At 43.6% G+C, this 17,800-nt stretch overlaps 1 protein-coding gene across 5 annotated transcripts in view; it reads left to right on the forward strand.

Annotated features, from left to right (window-relative positions):
• The window catches only part of LMNTD1 (lamin tail domain containing 1), a 327,152-nt gene that overhangs the window by 184,856 nt on the left and 124,496 nt on the right, over positions 1-17,800 (forward strand). The window lies entirely within an intron of this gene.

Consider the following 17,800-nt stretch of genomic DNA (forward strand, 5'->3'; position numbering starts at 1 on the left):
GAAGTAATGAGAGATGAAGTTTATTGCCATTTCTGTTTAGGCTGTTCATTCAGCTTACCCAAAGGATCATAAAGTAGGTCCTAGACTTCTGGGAAGAGCGGCTTCCAAGCCATTAATCCATGATGCAAACAGCCAGGAGAACCCATCCTTTCTGGGCACTTTTCTGGTAGCAGCAGCCTTGAAGAGGCAACTGTCATATTAAGGCAGAGAGTTTTGAATGATATGAGTCTGGCTGTACTTTCAGCACCATTTCCTACTGTGAGCACTTACCCTTGCAGGCTGCCAATTTTAAGGTGCTTTGGCTGAAAGCACCTCAGATACAACATGACACTGCTTGTCTATTTAGAGCACTGATCTGGAGAAGTAGTAAAGTATCATCTTTGATTAAGAGGTGTGATCACAGTGTTCCAGGTCTTGCAATGGAAAACTGAAACTTTGTTTCACTGCTTGCAAAAAAAATGCTGGTGTGAGGTAGTGCTCCAAATGGTGCCCATATGACCTTTGTCAGCTTCCATGTTTGCCATCCCAACTGATGAGGGTATCCTGATGGCTCCTGGTGGTAAGTGGAGATTCCCCATGCAGTCATCATCATTTCATCATTTTATTTGTATGCCGCCTTTCCACATAAAATTGTGCTCAAGGCGGCTTACAGCAAGGTGAACAAATATACATCTCAAAAACAATTGCAAAAACAATTTCCTAATAACAAAAAATAATAAAACAATGACATAACAAATATAATAAGCAAAAACAACTTTTCAGCATTATGAACATAATAAAACAATCTTTAAAAACAAAGAAGTAGCCATTAACACCCCAAGCCCCTAAAGAAAACCATTTACTATATCTCCTACAAGACTTCATTATTCAGAGTGGAGGCTTGTTTTGTATCAGCACAGTCGCTTTGTAAGCAGAGGTGTGGACTCCAAAGTTTAATAGTAAGTGTGTAGGCTTCCAAAGGTGTAGGCTTCCAAAGTCACAGAAGAGGCAGGGCAGGTGGTCTCCCAGGCTGGCAGAGCTTCTGCAGAGAACTCCTTACCAGACAAGGTCTCAGCAGGGGCACAGTCTTTGTAAGCAGAGGTGTGGACTCAAGTTGGGATGTCTGCTAAGAGGCTTACAAACATGGTGGCCCTCTTGTGAAGTTCTTTGCTGGCTTCCATGTAGGTAGCCTGTCCTGAGGCTTCCGGCAACTGGTTTTCAGAAGCATGCTGCATCCATTGGTCCACCCACTTTTGCTCTGGCCATGCTTACCACTGGCCTGTGACCCCCATAAGATTGTCCAGAAAGGAATGTGTCCCTCGGGCTGAAAAAGATCCCCCACCCGTTATAGGGCATTAATTCTTCAACTGCTGGGCTGTGACACACAACTGGGTTATAGCCCTCTGGGCTGCCATGTCTCTTTGTCTGGAAAAGACGATGAAAAGGATGGAAAGAGTGCTAGGAGGAGAGGGGAAAGAAAAAAAGAAAGTAAGAATATATCTAAATAGGTGGGTAGATTTGTATATAGTTGATTAAAAATAAAAAGTTGGCTCTATGTTGCAGATTATGGAAAGTTTTAAGAGTACTGTTCTAAAAGAAAATGGTGGGTTGCAGGGCTAGTGAAATTTTTGATCTTGCTTAAATTTAGGAAAGATCACAACTGTTTATAGAAAACTAGACACTTTAACAGACAAGTTAATGAAAATGTACACGCATTTGCCTTATTTTCTCATAGCTGAGCTCCCAGTGTTGGAATGTGTTCTTCATCTATGACTTTATACTTCCTAGTCTTTCAATATATGCATTCTGGCTAGTATGGTGGTCCTGTGATGTCATTTTTTCAAAGAAGAACAACTTTTAAAAAAAGTATTTTTGTTTTGCATATGTAACTTCATGGTGCAACTGCATAATAACTTGCTTGCGGGCTGGAGGAAAATGTTTTCCCTTGGAAAAGCCTTGGTAGGTGATGTGTGCCATGCTCTTACATTGCTGGCTCCTGCCAGGAACCAGATCGGAAACAGGGACCATCATGTTCTCCTTCCACCAGTGTCAGAAGAACACAGCTGGCTGTTGGGAGGGCATATACATGATACAGAGGCTTAACAATTATACTATCTTCCCAGGGAATACTAGGAATTGAAATTTTGTGGGGTGGAGGGGAAGGAATCTCTTCAACACTTCAACACTCTTCAAACTACAAAATTCTCAAGATTCTTTGGGGAAAACTATGACAGTTAAAGTGGCATAAACCAATCCAACATTGTAGTGTGGACAGATTTACCCTGAGCCTGAATATGGGTGTGTGTGTCCCCATCCACCCCATCAGCTACTCCTGTGTACGTCTATTCACAGTCAGAACCAAATCACAGTGGATGATATCCAGCTAGCTCATACTCAGAGATAACCCATTGAAATCAATGGACTTAAGTTACTTATGTCCATCGATCTGCTGCTTTGTGTGAGCCATCTTAACAACCCTAAATACGTGTAAGTTAAAGCAAAGATCTGTATTTATGGTAGTGTGTTAGGATTGTTAAGCCTGCAAAGAGGCTCCATTTAAAAATAAAATGACAGTCAGAAGGTTAACAACCCATGTATGCTCTGAAGTGAAACAGCCTTTATTTCTTGCTTGGGACCATGGCTAAGTTGACCCCCCCCCCAAGCTAACATCCGTTTCCTCGTCAGTTCTGCTTCAAAGATCAGAACAAGCTCTGGAGCAAAGGGTTTCTATTTTCTAATTACAGCCTTTGCGAAAAGAGACATTTTATATAATTAGATAGACAGACCAACTCATCCAACTCACTCTGCATATATAGACTCCTGGAGAGATTAATGTTACTTCCCAAACCCTGGGGAGACAGTTTAACCCTGTATTTAAAAAAAAATCACAAGAGAACAGTAAAAGGCATTGGTTGAAATTCTCATGCTTATCATTCCCTTTAATAGCAAACTCAGGTAGTGTGTGCCAACTGACAGGCCTGGAAATAAAAAAAGACTACTAAGAAAGAAGAAGAAAGGTATCAGCATGCTCAAAGGAATCCCATGGTTTGCAGAAGAGCAAAATATCTTTTTTAAAAAAATTGAGGGACCAACACCCTCTCAGAAAAGAAACGGCCTGCTTCACATTGAGTATGCTCAGTAGTCACAGGATGTTGCTTGTCAGCTGGAAAAGAAACATAAAATGAGGGTATGTGTGGAAAAAAGGTATGGCTGGCTGGCTAAAACCCTGAACAACAGCACCTGTTGGAAGGTGAGAATATGCTGCAACATTTTATTGCAGGTCCTGCATATAATGTTACCCACATCATAAAGCACCCATAGCAGATTATGGTTCCACACTGGTGGAAAAATAGAGTAAGATCTAAGGTGATTAGAAGAAAAGGAAGAGATGACTCCTGTACATCTAATAAAAATGTGGAAGAGAGGACCTGGGAGAGTTTAGTTCAAATCCTCTCTACTACCCCCTCTCTCCTCGAATGCTGTTTGTGTGAAGAAACACGGGGGGCGGGGGAGGATCATGAGCACAATCCAGGCCCCAAACTAAGCACCTTTAAGGCTGTGATTCCTATGCCTGTTTATCTGGGAGTAAGCCCCATTGAGCGCAGAGGGATTTACTTCAGAGTAAACATGCTGTATTGCTACAGCTGCAATCCTAAGCACATTTATTGCAGAGTAAGCCTCACTACATCCAGATTTACTTCTGAGTAAACATATGCAAGCATGCTTGCGCTATAGCTAATGCAATACTTCTTCGCGCCTACTCAGAAGCAAGGAAGCCCCATTGACTTGGATTGTGCTTTACTTGAGAGGAGGGAGAGAGAGAAACTGGGCGTGGGGTGTGGGGATGTATGTGTTGGGGGGAGAGGGAGGGAAACAGGTAGAAGGAGAGGGAGACTGAGAGCTTGGAAGCCCCACTGACTGACAGTGATTATATAAATTACTTCTGTGCTGTCTGTGACATTGTTAATATCATTCTTAATATTGTTGTATTCAACACTTTAAAAAAAAGTGTCACGAATAAGCCGCAGACACTCATAGCGTCAAGGTAAGTCTTCAAAGATTGCAAACAATAAGGAAATCTGGTGCCAAGTTCAAATTTAGCAAAATTCTTGCCTACCCCTCCTCACAAGTAGGGTTTCTGAGACCGGAATGGGAACTCTGATTGACTAGGCTTCCTGTCCCCATGTTGAAAACCCTGTGTGCAACTTAGGCAGCCCCTTTCAGACTAATGCCAAACATGCTCACCCATGCATTCCTGCTTACCTCTTCATGCGTTCAAACTGAATGCCTTAGATTGGGAGTAGCCTATCCATGCTGAGATGATATAGGTTCACTGTGGCCCTGTTTTCACTATACAAGTTTGTTGATTTTATATAGCTTTTGTAGCTTTCTGCAAAGAATCCTGGGAATTGTACGTACATGAAGTGCTGGAGCAGAATTGTAGTTCTCACAGAACTACAATTCCTGGGGTCCTTTGGGAAGAACGAAAGGCTAGTTTAAATCTATAGTGTGATTATTGTACCGGGAAGCAAAGGGGAGGGGAAATAAAGAAGAGCCCCATTCAGGGCTGAACAAAACTGTAATACCAACACACAGAGAGAGAGAGAGAGAGAGAGAGAGAGATTAGATCCAGGAAATGTGGGAAGGTGTCCTAATTTCAATTAAACATTTATGAAATATCTCACACAGTGCCCAACTCTTACTTGGTTTGTGCCTCCAGCCACCTGTCCCTGCCCATCCACAACAAAGGCCATAGCAAGCACAGGAGCAGCATAACTTCATCCTTACATGAGGGCAAAGCAGCCTTTTAAAGGGGTCCAGTAGCTTCCCATTAAGTCCATGGGAGCTACCTGAGACAAAGAAAGCAGCCGTCTGGGAAAGCCCCATGTAACATCTCATCCCCCAAACCTCCAGACAGGGCTGGCTCCATGTTTAGGTGGGCTCTGGGCAAGAGACGTATGAGAGCCCCCCCTCCACTTTCCCTCTCTCTCTGTGACAATGGGCTCTTCACCACTGAGCCCCACAGCACCCTGTACAAGGAAAGGATTGGAGACAATGACTGTAGAAAATTCTGAGGGGTATATGCCACTGGGGTGCAAGAGGAGGGTGTTTCATAATCCTGTCCCCTGCTGTTCTTTCTGAGTCTGTGGACCAGACTGTCAAAAGATAGAGCTCCGTCTAGGACATAAGAGCAGTGAAGAAACATCAAATGATAATTACTAGAGTGCATTTAAGAAAGGATCTCTTTCTTTTCTTGTGTGGAGAGGGGGGTAGCATAGGTTTTCCCTTAAATTATACCTTTTTCTTTATGAAATATTTAATTAACAATTCACCATCATCACATGGTGCTTGACAGAGAAAGCTTTAAAAGACACTATTCACACAGCCATCCCCCAAAGTAGCATTTTTTCTATCCCCCCCTTGTTTTTACATCCTCTTTGCTGTTGTTTTAATACCAATCTCCCTTCTGAATGGGAACGTGCAGTCCTAGCTTGTACTCCTAGATGTGTGTGACAGCCAACCAGAGACACACAAAATCAGTCACAGACCTGTGGAGTTCAGAATTTGGGAGGTACACATATGGTAATACTGAGGGTCTGTTGATTTTCTGTGCTATTGCTTTGTTGCCATAACTGTCGCAGCAGGAATGCAAAAACCAGAATATATTGCAAGAAAGTACACACAGTCAAAGAACGTGTGACTCATCACTTAAAATTGTTGCCAGCAGTATGTCCCACAGTGCCGCTGCCTCCATGAAACAACTTTAAAAAACCTGTTCCGTATTCCCTCCTCCCCTCCTGCCGCCTCGATTTCTTGCAAATTTATGCACAATAGAAAATTGGACAGCCGACTGCATTTTTCGACCCACTTCAGTATCAAAGCACAGCTGGACACACTGTGACTAGAATGTTGCACGCAGCACTCCTCTCTCTGATCGTCTAATCCAATGTTTTTTTCAGATTTGCCAAGCTAATTCCACTGTGAATAATGTGGGAGTATCAGAGCCAAGGAGTGTTCGGGTTGGAGCACACTGATAAATGAAAGCTGTTTTTGATGACCAAGCAATTATTTCAACCTTCCAAACCTTTCAGCCTTCCTTGGCCAAATGCAGAGTTGTTTTCTAAAATCAGAGCAGGGAACTGGAAATGCTGTAGCAGGCCCAGCATCAGCACCTGCTATGGTGAAGGGCCTCCTGCAGCCAACCCCATTCTCCCTTCAAAACACCCATGTTTATGGCCCAGAACTCTGATGAGAAGCACCGAGCAAGTTGGCCACAAGTGCAGCTGTCATAATATTCATTACCCCTCCGTGCCTCTGGGCCCAATGTGTGCCATGCCAAGGCTGAGAAGCATTTGGGGGGGAATCAATATGGTGGTTGCAGCTGTAGCTGTTTACCCCAGCACATCTCTTCTCAGGGTTGGGCTGCCTGCCACTGCCAGTCCCTGTTGCTGCGTGCCACCGCTGGTCCCCAGCTGTCCCCACCACCCAGCCCTCAACTGATCAGGTTGGCACTGAGGTGGGCCGGATCTCTTGCTGGCCCTGCGCTGTTGTGTTATGATTAGGGATGGATGAGAATTTCGCTAAATTCGAATTTGGTACAGGATTTCCCCCCATAGTTTGCACATCTGCTGTCGGACCAATCTTTTATGTTATGAGTTTCTGCAGCTGTTTCTGACACCGAACCCCCCTCACCTTGCAGTGAATATAAGGTTAAAGTGCTTTGCTTTGCTTTAGTTATGGTGAAATTGACTAGCCTGCTCTTTGTTTTTTTTGGGGGGGGAGGAGGATCAAATATGATTCAGGAGAAGGGAGTGAAGGACGAGGAGGCTAGCAGGAGGGGGGTAGCAGAGAGAGAGAGAGACTGATAGCCACAGCATTCAAAGGTGCCATCCTATGCATTTCTACTCAGAAACAAGCCCCACTGAGTGCAGTGGGACTAACTTCCAAGTAAGTGTGTATAGTTGCAGCTGGGCTTTTGGGTTCTCTGTGTGTTTGTGTTTGGTGTGTGTGTGTGTGGGGGGAAAGTGATACTGGTTTGGCAAAGGGAAAAAAGTTTTGCTGGGAATGCAGCTCTCCCTCCCCCATTCTCTCTCTCTGTCTCTCTCACCCTGGGTGGGCAGGCAGCCACTTTCCTTTCCTTTATTATTTGGGAGGAAAGAAACTGAAGTGGGAACAGCACAAGATGGCAATAAACAAATGAACACAGGAAGGAATTGCCGATCAGATCGACAGAATGCAATCGAAATGCCAGCAACAAACGGATCCCAGCTCTACTATCAGTTTCCTTCCTTGGTGATATTGGCACTGATGTACACGTATGTTTTCCTAATGGGCATATTTGCATAGAGAAAACGGGGGGAGGGATTAAACGTTCCCTCTCCCCCTCAGAATTACAGCCCTTGTGTGTGTGTGTGTGTGTGTGTCCACTCTCTCCCACAATACTTTTAAATAAATTTAAAGAGATGGGAGGTCCAACCATGGTTTTCCAGTGCCTTGTCTAATCCTCACTGACTGACTGAGGCAGTAAACTTCCATCTGGGACTGTACCACCTCAGACTGCAGATGGGGGCTCATATGACTGAATATTCCTCCATTATCCCCACCCCAAATAAACCCTCTCTACACAGAAAACTGGCGGGTCAGAGAACAGGATTCTAGCCTAGCCTTTTCGCTGACATGCTAGTTTTCTGTTTGTAGGAATCTTTTTTTCAGGAGGATGCTTTCAGTCAAATGAAGTCCCACCTGCAATCTGTAGCCCAGATACAGTATGGAAAAAGAAGTAGTTGGAAAGTACTATGGGCTTATCCACATGGGAACATTTCTTTGCAAATGCACTGCCTTTACCGATGTAATAGATTTGCAAAGTCCACATCTATGCTCAATGGTAGCTTCAAATCCATTGTTTTCCATTCACACAAGTGGGTGTTCCTCTGGGAAGGATTAGTGTCACTGTTTCCTTGTGGCCCCACCCTCTAATTTTATATTTTGACTCCCTCTGGTTGCTTAGTTACAGGGCATGTGCAAATATTTTTGACCTGTGCAGGATTTCCACTCCCTCCTGTCCCCACTGCTTCCTGAAGTTTGGCCGTTGAAAAGAAGTGGGGTCATCTGCCTTCTCTCCTTTTTCCTGGCTCGCCATCACAGTTCTTTCATTCACGTAAGCAGCCCTCCCTCCCCTCTTTACACTAGTCTCTTAGGAAGAGAGAATGTATTTTGAGAACTGATGAGAAGTCGGGTCACTGGCCACCACCACCATTCCTTTTCCCTGCTCTATCTTATCATTTTTCCTACTGGAGGCCACAGTGCTGAGTAAAGGTAGATTTTGCAGCTTATTGATAGAAGGGGGAATGTTGCAGGAGAAAACTCACAGGCACCTTCTTTCTTTGCTGCCCCTTGCTTTTTCTGAGTTAATTTTTCCCCACTGGGAAAAAAAAACCAATATATTGATATGTTAAATAAAATATTTTAAACAAAATATCAATATTAATATTTTTGAGGTGACTTTTACATCCACTTTAGATTTTTTAGGGAAAAAATCGGAAACTAGGCACAGAGAGATGTTACTTCAAAATTGTCTTTGCAGAGATAGAGAATATGAGAAAGAATGATAAAATCCAATGGCAAGTCCCATAACTAGTTACAAGGAATGAAGGAGGTTTACTCGGGAGTAAGAAAGGGAGGAAAGAAGGGAGGGCTGCAGCAAACGGTGAAGGGGGGAGGACAGAGCAGTCGGAAGTTGCTAGATAAACCCCTGGAAACAAAATGGAATTCATGGGAGAGTTAGTGGGCGGAGAAAGGGCAGCAGCTGAAAGTGATGATTCACCCACCCACTAAAAACCATTGAAGTAAACCATCTACAAAGATGTGGAGCAGAGTGGAGCCATATTGTTCTTAATTTTTGTATTATCAGTGGATTAGGTTAGTACAGATTTACAGGGGGGAAACTGATTGATTGCTTCGGTTGGCCAGTAATGTCATGTGAATGATGTGAATTAAAAGAAGATGTGAGTAGCCCAACTACACTGTAAACCAATGTGTAGATGAGCCCTATGTCAAGGAAGTCTCAGTGTTATCATTTGTAGCTTACTTGTCCTGTTGGAAACATATTGAAACTGGTTGACAAAAGAGAAGCTATGTTGTTAATATTCATTTGTTATGTTGGCCGTAGTCAGTAAGAAAGCATCCTACTGATGTTGCTCATGGAAAGGGGAGTGATGTATATGAATGATAGGGGACAGGGATAAATTAAGGTATACAATCTGATACTCTGCCTATTCAAGTAGATGTAGCACATGCATGCATAAGTTCTTGCAAGGACCAGGGCAGCAAGTGTGATTCCTCTTTCCCTTCTATGCACATTGAACATAATGTGTGAAGTGCTCTATAGCTCCATGCCATGAAAAGCTTCAGTTGCTGATACCTGCTTATCAAACCTCTCTTCATAGCATAGGAGCAGGCCACAGTTGCTATCTCTAGGATCAATACGGGAAAAAGTAGTTTTGACATGCAGGGAAAAGTATTTTCAAAAGTAGTTTTGGAATGCCCTTCCCTCTGCCATGTATAAAACATCATTGTTCAGCAGGAGTGCAACACTTTCCAGGGCAGGCAAGTGGCCAATTTCTCAGACATGGGAACCGCTCACCCACAGTGCCTTCGTCTTGCTTAGATTCATTTCCCCTTATCCAGCCCACCTCTGCATCCATCTTCTCCTGACTCAGATGTTAGATTCACTAATAGGCAAAAAACCCCTTGTGGTTTAAGAACATACCTATAGCCCACAGATATTTTTATCAAATTTTAAAAAGCAGGGAAATTGGGCAGCTATAGTAAATGCACCAGGGGAGCAGGAGACCTGACCTCCTCTCTGAGATATTGTACTGCCCTACAAATATGTCAAAATGCAAACACCATTTGGGTTGGTCTTTCACAGTCCAATCCACTTGCTGTGTAGCTTGGAAGAATTTGGTAACATGTAACAAGAGTTTTCTGAGTGGCTGCCTCACTTCTTTGCACTCTAATTGACTCCAATCAGCAGGAAAGGCCAAGGATGCATGTTAGAAGATAATTCTCAGAGGCTAACACACTCCCCTTTCAGGATGATTGGCTCATAGGATGCTAGAGGCATAGGGAGACCCTGCTGGAATCCTGCTCCCCCAAAGAGTAAGAGGTCTAAGATCCCTCTCCCCGAGTCCTTGGACAACTACACCCCTGGTCAGAAAAAACTCCACTGGCCAGCTACTAGGGGATGCAATGCAAGCTGCAAAATTAGCCTTCAAGGCTTGCTCTGCTGCATGGTAGGCATGATTATGTGCACTAAGAACTGTTCAGTCGGTGTCAAAGCAAGACTTGTGCCACTTACACTCTAGTCTTTGTCCAGCTTGCTTCATAGCCCATAGCACCCCAGTTTACCAAGGAGCGGCTCGGGCTCCAGAGTGCTGAAGAGGACGCTTGGGAGTGATTGTGTCAACCACTTGTTTCATCTTGCCATTCCACAGTGTGACCATGGCTTTGATAGGATCATCAGCTTTGCTGCTGGAATATCTCCCAGAGCGTTCAGGAAGATGTCAGGTTCAATCAGTCTCTGAGGCCCACTAGTTTTTCAGGGGGGAATTGCCACTGCCAATCCAAACTTCACCAGATAATGGACCAAACATGACAAGGGAGTGCATTGCACCACACACACACACGCCTTTGGTCCATTCCTCACATTGACTGGGGTAAAGAGTAAATGGCTTGGAATTGACACTCTTGTGTGATCTGTTGATTGCATGCCTTTTCCAACTGTGTGTGTGTGTGTGTGTGTGTGTAAATCACAACTTTTTCTAATTTAGAAAGCTGTCATCTTTTGGACTTATATGAGCACCTCTGACAGACGGTTAGCAATATCACTAAAGAGCTAAATGACTTGGGTCCAAAGTATCTCTCAGAAGCCTTCTTCCATAGCTTATCTAGGGCTGTGCTGAATGTTCTCAGGAGATTATGTCTGGCACATTTGTAGGTGGAGGAGAGGCAAAAGGGGGGAAATGAGGTGAAGGATTTTTGCGGGCACTTTTGGAGGGCAGAGGACAGGAGCACAGTCAGAGGCTTCTTCTTTTTACACCCCCCTTGCTTCAAGCAGTTTGTGGTACTGTTTTCTATGGCAGCTGTGATCCTCTTCACCAGGAGACATCTTGTTGCCCCAATATGTATCTAAGGCAGGATCCTATCCTACATGTACCATCCTTCCTCAGATGCATTGTGGGCCAAGATGACCTTGAAGAAGGAGGATCTCTACTCTTGCAGGAAAATAGTGGCAGGAAATGTTTAAAACAAAGAAAGGATGATGCAGTTTCAAAAGAAGCCCCCAACTGTGCCACTGTTTCTGACTGCTAAAAATGCAAGTCCCCAGCCAGCAAGTCATCTGAAATGGAGGATAATTGTGGATCATTATTAGCCTTGTTGTTGATGGTAGCCTCCTTGAGGCTTTTTAAAGCATAAAGAGGCATATAATGAAAAAAAGTGGGCTAAATCTATTTTTCAACTATCCAGTAGGGCTCTTCTTAAGTTCTTATGAAATCCCTTAATAGGAAATTCCTAGGATCAGGTGCCCAGGCACACATGACAAAAGAGATCGGTGATCAGACTTCCTAACGTCCTGACTCCTTTTAAAACAGATGCAGGGGGCTCCAAAATTGATCGAAGCAGTGGTTTTAGAGTGTGTGTGTTTTGGACCTACGCTTGCACCCCCCACCGAATAATAGCAGCAGTGTAGGCAATTTTGGTCAGAGAAATGCTGGAACAGAAGGGCTAAACCTTTTGCTCTAGCACATTTTCTCTGATCCGTTCTGGAGCCCCCTTAACCTGCTTAAAAGGGAAAAAAGTCAAGATATCTGATCACAGTTATTCTGTGTTAAGTATGGTTAAGCCCTGAACCTAAAAGCTGAGCTTCATATATGGAAATCATATGCTGTGCTATTGTCCCACAGCTGATCCACTCATCTTTATCTGTTCTTCCCGTACATAAATGCTAAGCTGGCTATCAACAACCCTGCTATGTTTGGTATTCCTCAAGTATGTATTAAAGAGAGATCAAAAGCATCCCTCAGCTGAGCTCTTGGATCATTGTCAGTGTTTGACACTGCAAATAAAGCAGACCCAGGCTTTGAAATCAGCCTAAGGACTAAATGTGTTTCTAACTCCAGGCTGGAGACAATAGGCAAGTCACACTTGGCACCGACCACTAGACTGATGCATTTCTTGCATAGCATAAGTGTCAAACTTTGCTTTCCAAAGCTGAATGTTTCCAAAAGTGATCTGCAAAACATTCAACTGTCAGAACTCTAGGGCAGTGTGAGCCAGTAGTGGATAAAACGGAGGATTAGATGGAGATTTCCAAGTCTTACTGAAACATTCCAGCCAGTTAACGACTGAATCTGAGTAGGGGTCATGTGCCCTGTCTGGAACTGTTATACTGCAAATGCTGCAAAAGACCATGATCTTACGAACTTGGTCTGACGCCGCTGTCTTCTCCACACTTCCCAACATATTCAACATCAGGCATCTGCAACTAAGTTGTGGCCCACCTAGCAAAGGACAGCCCACCAGTCATGTATTCTGGCCCGCCAGCCTGGTGCTGGAGAGGCCTTCTGTGTCTCAGTGAAGTGGCAAGAACAGGAGGTTTATTTATTTAAAACATTTCTATCCTGCCCTTCTACCCTATCATAGGGCACTCAGAGCGGCTTACAAAAATAAAACCAAACATGTACATAACAAAATTGTAAACAGTAAAATCGCAAAAACATTAAAATAAATTAAGATACATAAAATACAATTAAAATACATAAAATACAATACACACACACACACACACACACACACACAGGGATTGGTACTAAAGGGACTACAAAGGTAAAGTTTAACATAGAAGGCATAAATCAAGCCCTAGTTTATCAAGCCCTAGTTACTGGCAGGGCCACTCTGCCATTAGGAAGAGTGAAGCAGCTGCCTGATCAGCAGATGCTGAAGGGTGTGGAGCAGACAGAGCTGTGTGTGCCATGCAATCTGCCCTGCACTTCCTAAGCTAGCCTGCTACCCTCAAGTGCAGTGGAGGATGCTGCCCCAGCACCAGCGCTGAAGAAAGACCCAAGTGCAAAACCAGTTGGCTTCTGTACATAGGATGAGTATGTGCCTGCGTAAGGGGAGCATCATCTTGTTTTTTGTTTCAGGCAGCAAAATGACTTGAGCTGGCGCTGATGGCTGGTGAGCTGCCTTCAGTTGGGGGGTTACAACTCTCTTAGGCCTGAACCATACCCTGCCATATTTATTGTCTTTCCAAAGGTGAATCTTGTGAGTACAGAATGAAATATAGATCTGTCACTGGCTGTTAGCCATAAATGTTAGATGAAATGTCTATGCGCAGAAGCAATCTCCGAATACAAACAACAGGGAGAGGCCATCATCTCCATGCCCTGCTTTGGAACACCCAGAGGCATCTGGTTGGCTACTGTTGGAAACTTTGGCCTGATCCAGCAAGACAGTTTTTCTGTTCTTTTAACCAGTCACCAGTATCTACAAGCACGTCCACCCTACCTACATATTAGTGTTATGCCTGTTTTAATTCCTCTCCCAGATTCCCCTACACTCCAACATTTCACACATGAAATTAGGAACACTGCTGTGCGGGAGTAGAGGGGGGGAAGCTAGGAGAAGAGTCCAGTGTTGTAGCAGCTCAGTGTTGAGTCCAACTCTGTCGAACGTGATTCAGGCAGAAGAGGGAACTAAAAGTACAGGCAAGCAGATGGCTCCAGATGGCAAAAACACACACACGTTCCACGCAAGTCAAAGACATAAAACACATATGTAAGCACCATATTGCATTTATATCATTTACAGGACACTGGTCTCGCTTATAGATGAAGAACACAGAGACAGAGCAGTAGATCAGACAGTGAGTTTGTGGCAGAGAATTCTCAAGCAGAATTTTCAGGAAAACTTTCATAAAGAGTTTGCAAGCAGTTTAAAAAAATCAGTCATAGTGAATTTTCTCTTGGGGCTTCTCCACATTGTTATCACTGCCCAGTGCACATGTCCTTAGACCCCTAGAGCTGAAATGGCTATATAAAGTACAGAGCACACGATTTGCATGCAAAAAGTCACAGATTCAACTTTGGGCATCTCTAGTTAAAAGGATCAGGTAACAGGTGACAGGAAAAAATTCTGCCTAGAGAGCGGCTGCCAGACAGAACAGACAATATTCGGCTAGATGTACAGATAATATGACCTGGTATGAGGCAGCTTCCTATGTTTCTCTGAACAGAGGTCAGATGCAAAGGGGATAGCTGCATACAAGAGGCAATTTTGGCAGGCGTAGCTCAGCACTGGTAGTTTGTCCTTCTTGGCGTCTAGGTACCCAGTATGAAAAGCTGGCCTGCCTGTGGTTATCAATCTTATGTTACAGCTCTTAATATGAAAAAAAGCTTGCTGGATTTTTATAACAAAAAAGATGATGATCTCTTCTGAGCTTCCAATAAAAAAGAGCTAGTTTTATTTTATAAAAGTCCTTTATTACAGGTTGCAAAGTATTTCAGAAAAACTGCAGTACACATAAAAAGCCACTGTTCCAATGTTTAAAAATAACGAGAAAACAATCCAGAATTCCCAGTACTGTGTCAGATGGCATCTTTAATCAAAGCCTTCATATATGTATTATTTTTGGGAAAGGATCTGCTAAGAAGCTATTCAGTTTTCTTATAACTAAGTTAATTCCAGCAATGTATGTGCATATATTGAGTGTTAGGCAGTATGAACGTCAGAACAGATCACAAGGCATAATGTGGATTATTTGTGAGTCTGGGTAGTTTCTGTGAGCACAAATGAGAAATGACACAGAAAATAACTGGTGACAATGAAATAACCTTGGTGGTTTAATTCTGTTGCTGGGTGTATTATTTATGCTCTCTCGCGTAGCAGTGCTATAACTATTCTTAGGGTGCATTTCCAACTTTAACAGCCACTACCACCTTGGGACCTAGCACCACACAATTTTTAAAAAAAAATCACCTGTGAGATTATATATAATAGGTTAAAGAAAATAAACCCTGAACTGATTCTTGTAAGTTGTGACTAGCTGATAAAATACAGATCGCGTTAAGAAAAGTCATCGACCTTTGATCTCTGATCTTGAAAACATGACTATTTCACACTGAAAAGAAATGATTATGATAGTAAGTTAATGTTATTGTAATACCTATCATTATATTGTATGGACTTTGATGCCCATTTTGTGTCCTTCTCCAGGTTTTACCTATGGCAAGTCACCCTCTTACCCCTCCTCAGTTATACCATTAGCATCTCATAGATAGCTACAGCAGACAGCAGATGTGTCATATTTAAGACTTCAGGATTTACTTCACTGGGTAGCCAAGTAAAGCTTTAATAATATATTAAAATTTGTCTGCCAGTTAATTGGTGAGGACCAACTGCAAGAAATACTCTGGGAAAGGATTGCCAGGTGACAAGACAGAGAACAGACTTGCTGTTGGAAAAGATGTAGCCATGGCTTCTCCTGCCTCCCATCTGCTCCTCCCTTTCTCCCCCCTCCTCTCATGTGCATCCAGGTGCACATCTGCATCCATGTTGGCTATGTGCTTGGATCTCCTGAATCAGGGCTGCCCCAGGACCACTTTCTGAGTTTGAGAGAAAGCCCATCTGTTCTTCAAATGTTCTCTCTGGAAGTTTGGAAAGACTGCAACTGCTCTGAATCAAGATGGAGGAACTCCGCCCATCAGTAGTTTTATCAAACACCTTTTAGCATCTTCTTGAAATTCCTCAGATGTTTCACCTTGGCATTTGGCTTCTGGACTCTAAAGGTGTTGAGCATTGAGCTTGGAAAAGTTACTTTTTTGAACTACAACTCCCATCAGCCCAATCCAGTGGACATGCTGGCTGGGGCTGATGGGAGTTGTAGTTCAAAAAAGTAACTTTTCCAAGCTCTGGTTGGGCAGCATCCAGCTAAGTAGTTCTGCTAGTGCAAGGACATGTCACTGTGCAAAGGAACTTCTGCTCCCTCTCCTCTCCCCACTCAGTCTGTTGTGGGCTTTCCTCCAATACTCCAGAGCAAATTTGGGGAGGGCACAGGGGAGAGAAGAAGTGCCATTGTGAAAGTAGAAATCCTTGCTCTAGCAGAACCACTTAATTGGATACCACACATGCCTTCCAAATATGCATTCAAGCTCATTACTGAATCGATAGAGGCTATTTTTTTAAATTAAAAATATAAAAGCAGAAAGTTTTGCACCTGAATATATTATCAGGGATTTATTCTGCTACTCAGATGAGTTATGGTCCCCACTGATTTTCCCTTCCAGTTTGGGAACATGTGGATTTCCACAAGCAAGCTAGATTTTTAGATTAGCATCATAAATCTCCTACCTGTTTTGTAAACACACTGACGATGAGGCTTCTATTTTGAATTCACACAGCAGCCAGAGAGTGATGCTCTGAGGGAATGAAACCCACAGTGTTCTGTTTCCAGGTATCTAGGCTCTTAGCCAGGAATTCTTCAGAGACTCTAAGGGTAAACTTGAAGGGTGGGGCATCATAAGTCAATTGAGAACAGCAAACCCTTAAACACAAGGAAGCTAATATGTTTCCATTACAGTTTATGAATTTATGAGATTGTTTTAATAAAAAAATTAATTTTAATAAGCTTAGGGGAAAAGGCCACAAGTGCTTGTCATTAATTTCATCACCTTGGAAATCACTGGCCAGGACAGTGGCAGCTGGGTGCAGTTTTACTGCCTCCTGGGCAATCAGGCAGAATATGGCCTGCATGTTTTCCTTATATCTCTACTTGGATTTCTTTCTCCTCTTCTTTTAATGAACGAGACCTTGAAGGGAGCATGTTGCCACTGACTGCTAGGCTCCAACTATTGCCCTGCAGGTATGCATGGCTTCTTATTCTGCTCTACACTAGGGATGGGAAACCTATGGTCCTCCAGATAATGTTGGATTCCCATCAGCCCTAGCCAACATGGGCAATTGACAGAGATGAGGGGAGTTGAGGTCCACCAACATCTGGAATGTCACAGTTCTCCATCCCTGCTGTACACCAAACTATTCTGCACAGGCAAGATTTGACCTAGGTAACCCTTTTTCTACAGTTCCTGCAAACTGATTTCAGAAGACAGGGAGTGGGGGTATGCTGGTGGCAAGAGAATGAAAGTGGGAAACCATCACTTAACCACTTTTAATTTACATTGACAAAGGGGAAATGACGGGAAGGAAGGATGAAAGGGGGCAGGATTTATTTCGCCAGTTATTCCTTATTCAGGAAGTTGCATAAGAAAATAAGGCTGTACATACTCCACTGAGGGTGAATCTTTGGTTTTAAGAGCTGTATAGTCGGCTCTCTCCCATGTTGCTCCCCACAGTGCTCCAATTACATTCGAACAGCAAGGCCATTGGGTCAGGTCGATGAGGTGGTTGCTTCTAATGCAAGCCACATCCCTCTGCAGAGGAGAGCTGTTAGCATGGGAAGCATCTATGCTGTTGGTCCCCACCATGCTATGTCACTGTTCAAACACTAATAAAGCAGTATGGGATGGAGCCCCAAGGAAGTGGCAAACAGTGCTGCAAACCTCCCTCCTTCCCTTGCAATGCTGATTATCTTCTGAACCACAAAGACTTTATTCCTGAGCTGGACCATCACAACCATCCTCCTCCACCCGGGATTGCTGAAAGTGTCACTTGGACCCCCAGCCACTGAAACTGGTGATCCTGCAGCTACCAGTTATCCCTTCCCTACTGGAAGGGTTTCATGGTGGCACCAATGCTCTTTGGA

Source organism: Rhineura floridana, chromosome 8, assembly GCF_030035675.1.
Source record: "Rhineura floridana isolate rRhiFlo1 chromosome 8, rRhiFlo1.hap2, whole genome shotgun sequence".
Classification (NCBI taxonomy): domain Eukaryota; kingdom Metazoa; phylum Chordata; class Lepidosauria; order Squamata; family Rhineuridae; genus Rhineura; species Rhineura floridana.